The sequence below is a fragment of the Trichogramma pretiosum genome, unplaced genomic scaffold, assembly GCF_000599845.2.
Source record: "Trichogramma pretiosum strain Unisexual culture from Peru unplaced genomic scaffold, Tpre_2.0 scaffold31, whole genome shotgun sequence".
Lineage (NCBI taxonomy): Eukaryota > Metazoa > Arthropoda > Insecta > Hymenoptera > Trichogrammatidae > Trichogramma > Trichogramma pretiosum.
Window position 1 is genome coordinate 1,788,968 of NW_019641631.1, and position 6,000 is coordinate 1,794,967.

Sequence of the window (6,000 nt, forward strand, 5' to 3'; positions counted from 1 at the left end):
GTGTGTGTGTGTGGTTCCAGTGAGTGGTGATATAGCTCTTTTATAATGAGATCGGCCGGATCGCGAGTCAATATTATTGCTGGGCGCTCCGTTATACGCGCTCTGCACTTCGCGCTCTTATCCTAGACTTTCGCAGAATCGTTTGGAAAAGGAGAAAATCAATGTTTGGAATATGGGATTTCAACACTCAACTGTTATTCGAGCGTTCGCGCCCGCGCGGTGAAATCGTCGACGAGCTGTCAACCATTGTAACAGCAGACTAGTCTGTTATAGTACTGCACGATCTTCGTGGCAAAATTTTAATACGGTTTGTGAGCTGCAGGTCAACTCGCAGTCGATCTCAAGGAGAATTTTAACTGACGAACGATGTACGTACAGATGACGATGTCCACGTCGGTGTCATGAGTTTTCAAACATTGTCCCGTAACTGAAGAAAATCTGGGAAAATAATCAATTTCCTGCTGGCAACGGGAAAATTTGCAAGATAAATTACACAGTTATATTATAACATAATCACAATAGCTTATAATTTTTCAGCTTTTGCAAAGGCAAAAGAACCATAAATTCAATTAAAGACGAAAAGAAGAAGCCGAAAGGTAAAAAGAAAAGGAAGAATATCGATTATCTTCGTATACAGTGCAGATCGGCTCATTGTTCGCGTCGTGCAGCAGCAGCAGAAGCAGCCATGCAACTAATATACTATCGCGCGAGCGGTGAAAGTTTTAACGCTTGTTCGGTCGGATGTTGTTGCTGCTGCTGCTGCTGCTGCCGTTGTTGCACCTGCCCAACGCAAAATGGGGATTGTAATTTCGTCTCGGAAACAATCGCCATGGGGTGACTTGACCGAATAATTCGTCCACTTGCCTTTTTACCGCGCTGAGGCACACGTACACGCGGCAAACGAGACGTGCCAGCGAGAGAGAGAGAGAAGGAAAGAAGAGCTGTAAGCGGCGTGTGAAGCTTTTATTAAAACCAATGAATCTTTATGTATTATTATATGATATTCGCGCGTGCGCCGCGCTTTGTTCTCTCTCGCAATTCATTGCGAAAGTGTAGTCAGGTGTGTCGGTTTATGAGGTGATTTCAGTTTCAGATATTGTCTCGTATGATTAATTTTTCAGAGAACTTTTCTTGGTTTTCGTATGATATACAGCCGAATATAAGTTTATTAATGTACGTTACGCCATCCTACGTACTGAGCTTAAAAAATGTACTTAATTCGTGGAAAAGCTGCGTCATATGTCCAAGACGCTAGAAATTTGTGCGACAAACCACACACGTAATTCTACGCGATCATATACCACGTAGCATTACTTCTATAGGCCCATCTCAATGTGCTCTGATCTTTTGCTACGTATACGAGTGTACGTTTACGAACGCACATCGTCCTTCGGTTGTGTTCTGGTAACACCAAGACTATAAATCTGCCTACTCTTTTCCTTCCCGCAAGGATAGGTGTTCGTATTCGCACTTATCGCATGACGTGTAAAAATGTCCTTCGAGTGTGCCATTAAGCGCGATTTTGTTACAAGTGCATATCGTTTATGTAGGATTCGTTCCGAATTTTAGATTGGATTACAGAGAATGTGAAGTACATGCCTATTTATAATCATGCAAAAATTGAATGAGATTATAAATATTACCCGTACTAAAACACTTTGTAAAATAATGATATGTTTGTGAAAAATTGCTTCCTCGTAGAGGGAGCTCTGTGATAGGCTTGAAAGTGAGATTTTGAACCAGACCTCGTAGGACAATTTGGTTTATATATTTGGAAACTACATTGAATTACCAACAAATGTCTGTATGTATGTGTGTTTTTTTTTTTTTTTTTTTTTTTTTTTTTTTTTTTTTTTTTTTTTTTTTTTTTTTTTTTTTTTTTTTTTTTTTTTTTTTTTTTTTTTTTTTTTTTTTTTTTTTTTTTTTTTTTTTTTTTTTTTTTTTTTTTTTTTTTTTTTTTTTTTTTTTTTTTTTTTTTTTTTTTTTTTTTTTTTTTTTTTTTTTTTTTTTTTTTTTTTTTTTTTTTTTTTTTTTTTTTTTTTTTTTTTTTTTTTTTTTTTTTTTTTTTTTTTTTTTTTTTTTTTTTTTTTTCCTACTCCACCCCATTCGGACACTCACCGGTATCCGCCGTTAGGCATTGCTTCGGTGAGGCCGGGGTTAGTTGAGCTTTCTGCTACTCCTGTTAGTCGTTGTTTTCCATACATCCCCCATCCGTCGCATAGTGATATGCGACGATTAGGGGTTCAGGGACTCATCTTTATCTTCTTGGTGAACCTCCGATCCTGCACGATGCCGTCGGCGATTGTCGTATCCCCTTTTTCAGAGCCGTCTGCGTGGTCNCCGAGTTCGGAAGCGTTCTGCTACAGGGATTCCGAGTTCGGAAGCGTTCTGCTACAGGGATTCCGAGTTCGGAAGCGTTCTGCTACAGGGATTCCGAGTTCGGAAGCGTTCTGCTACAGGGATTCCGAGTTCGGAAGCGTTCTGCTACAGGGATTCCGAGTTCGGAAGCGTTCTGCTACAGGGATTCCGAGTTCGGAAGCGTTCTGCTACAGGGATTCCGAGTTCGGAAGCGTTCTGCTACAGGGATTCCGAGTTCGGAAGCGTTCTGCTACAGGGATTCCGAGTTCGGAAGCGTTCTGCTACAGGGATTCCGAGTTCGGAAGCGTTCTGCTACAGGGATTCCGAGTTCGGAAGCGTTCTGCTACAGGGATTCCGAGTTCGGAAGCGTTCTGCTACAGGGATTCCGAGTTCGGAAGCGTTCTGCTACAGGGATTCCGAGTTCGGAAGCGTTCTGCTACAGGGATTCCGAGTTCGGAAGCGTTCTGCTACAGGGATTCCGAGTTCGGAAGCGTTCTGCTACAGGGATTCCGAGTTCGGAAGCGTTCTGCTACAGGGATTCCGAGTTCGGAAGCGTTCTGCTACAGGGATTCCGAGTTCGGAAGCGTTCTGCTACACGGATTCCGAGTTCGGAAGCGTTCTGCTACAGACGTGCGTAGCTGTGCCTCTCGCTCTTTTTACTGTCAGTGACAGAGTTTTGTGTTTTTCGGTGTAAACCGCTGCACCATACGCGTGCAGCGTGGGCCGCGCCAGCTTGTGAGTGCTCCCAGCCGTTCCAGTGAAACCAAATAACCGGGAATCGCCTTTTTTTACGTTGATCGCTGCGGCGTCAGCTGAGGTGATTTTTCCCGCGTTCGGCATATAGGTGTGTGGCGCGCGCTAGTGTGTGTGAGTCGATCGCCGATAGATTGACCGGTAACGCTCACACGATTCTCGCGTGGCCTGCGGCGACAGGCATGACAGCCATGTCGGCCGGGCTGCTGGACCTGCAGGCGCTCTCCAAGAGCAGTGAGCCGCTGCAGAACACCCCGATGTCGGCGTGGCTGCGCTCATCGCAACCGTCATCCCCGGCAATGGTGATGCCGCCGCTCTCACATGGAGAAAAATTGGCGGCCATCACAAAAAGGATAGTGGAGGCTCCTCGAATGGTCAAGGATGCCTCGATCCCCTCGCAGCAGGAGTTCTCCACCGGTAGTCAAGGCGAGAAAATGGACAGACTGGAGGGTCTCATCCTGGGCCTTGCCGCCTACATCAAGGAGAAGAAGAAACCTGCGATCCAGCTGCAGAGATACTCTTCCTGCCTCACCCGGGCCTTCTCGGCTCTGAAGAGGACCATGGAGTGCACCAAGGCACCCGCCCCGCAGGTGGTCGCGGTGGCCGCCTCCACTCCGTCCTCGAAGAGGAACAAGCGACCCGCAGGATCGCCGCCAGAGGTCACTGCGGTGGAGAAGCGTGCCACTGGACCCTATCCGCACGAACACGACGTCGACGGCAACAACAACGCCGTGCGCAGCGAGGAGACCTTCACGGTCGTGAAAGGTCGACGCGGCCGGCGCCGTGAGGCGCTCCAAACTGAGGAGGTCGAACGTGGCCCACGGCCCCCGAGGCCGCGGCAGCGCAGAGTCCGCCTGAGGCCTGGCGCCATAGTCGTCAAAGCCACCGGGGCGACGACGTATGCCGACATTCTTCGGAGGCTGTACGCGGAGTCGGCGATCCAGGAGACGGTGGGCAAGGCCGTACAGAGCATCAGACGCAGCGCATCAGGCGCCATGGTGCTGCAGCTGAGGAAGGGCGTGCAAAATGCGTCTGCCCTGGGCACGGAGCTCGATGGCGTCCTGGGAGATGCTGCCACTGCCAGCGCCCTCAGCCATAAGACCCCGCTTGAGATCAGAGACCTCGACGAGTGCGCCACCAGGGAGGAAATCCGCACGGCACTCTGCCAACAGCTAGGCGCGGTAAACCTGGACCTGGATACCGTGAGATCTCTGCGAAAGGCGTACGCCGGTACGCAGACTGCCGTCATTGACCTGCCCGACGAGCTCGCGGCCAAAGCGATCAAGCTTGGCCACCTGAGAGTTGGTTGGGTCAGCTGCCGTGTGCGTGGGCGTGCTGAGGCCTCACGGTGCTTCCGTTGTTGGGAGTTCGACCACCTTGCCGCGCGCTGCGTGGGCCCGGACCGATCGAAGCTCTGTTATCGGTGTGGACAGGACGGACACCGAGCCAAGACCTGCGTAAACGCTCCGGTGTGCCTACTTTGCCACGGTCCAGATGCCAGCGGCCACGCTACCATCAGCCCCAGCTGCCCTATGGCCAAGAAGTTTCTTAGCAGCCGACGATGAGGATTCTACAACTTAACCTCAACCACTGCAGGTCGGCCCAAAACCTCTTGAGCCAGACGGTGCGAGAGCTCGGCACCGACGTGGCCATCGTGTGTGACCAATACAAAAACCCTGGTCCACACTACACGTGGATAGCCGACTCCAACAAGCAAGCCGCCATCTGGGTCCGTGGAGGCCTGCCGGTGCGGGGTCGCCCATCGAGACCCCACCCCTTCTTCACGTGGGCTCGAGTCAGCGACGTATACATTTTTAGCGTATACGCTCCTCCAAGGCTCTCCACAGTAGAATTTTCTACTCTGCTGTCCAACGTGGTGGAGGAGGCCCAGGGCAGGAGGCCCCTCATCATAGCAGGCGATTTCAACGCCTGGTCGACGGAGTGGGGCAGCAGCGAGACGAAACCTCGCGGTGTCATTCTCCTCGACGCGCTCTCTGCTCTAGACGTCGTGCTGCTGAACACCGGTCGCACGCCCACCTTCACCGGCCCTCAGGGCAGCTCCATCATCGACCTCTCCTTCGCTAGTGACTCGCTCATTCCTAGAGTGGCGCGGTGGCGCGTGGAGAGTGATGTCGTCACCGGCAGCGACCACCGAGCCATCACCTTCAGTCTGAGCGGGCACAGACCTCTCAGGACCTCGGCGGGCCCGAGACGCGGATGGAGCGCCCGCACGCTGGATGAGGAGGCCTTCGCCGAGAGGCTGTCCGGTGTGACGATCCCGCACACGACGCCTGAGCACCCGGAGGACATGGCGGCTGCCCTCATCACCGCCATCACCGGAGCCTGTAGCGCGTCGATGTCCGGCGTAGGGAGCCGGCACCGTCGCCGCCATGAGCCCGTCTACTGGTGGACGGAGGAGATCGCCGCTCTTCGCCGACAGTGCCTGCGAGCGCGAAGACTCGCTCAGAGGGCACGGGGACGGGCCATGGAGGGCGCTCGTCTCGCCGATTTCGCCATCGCGAGAGGCCGACTACGCACCGCCATCGAGGACAGCAAGCGCCGTTGCTGGAGCGCCCTCTGCGATGAGGTTGACCGGGACGTGTGGGGCCGTCCATACGGGACGGTAATGTCGCGCCTGAGGGGCCCCAGGGCGACGCCCCCACGAGAGCCATCACTGGTGCGACGGACAGTCGCGACCCTGTTCCCGACGGTGACTGAGGCGCTGATCCGGCCTGCTGCGGGTCCGGTTGGAGCCGTTGTCCCCGTCGTCACTCACGAGGAGCTTCGAGGAGCCTGCGGCAGGATTCGGGATGGTGCGGCGCCCGGACCAGATGGTGTGCCAAATAGGGCACTCAAGCTTGCCGTCGCGCTGCGTCCGGACGACTTCTT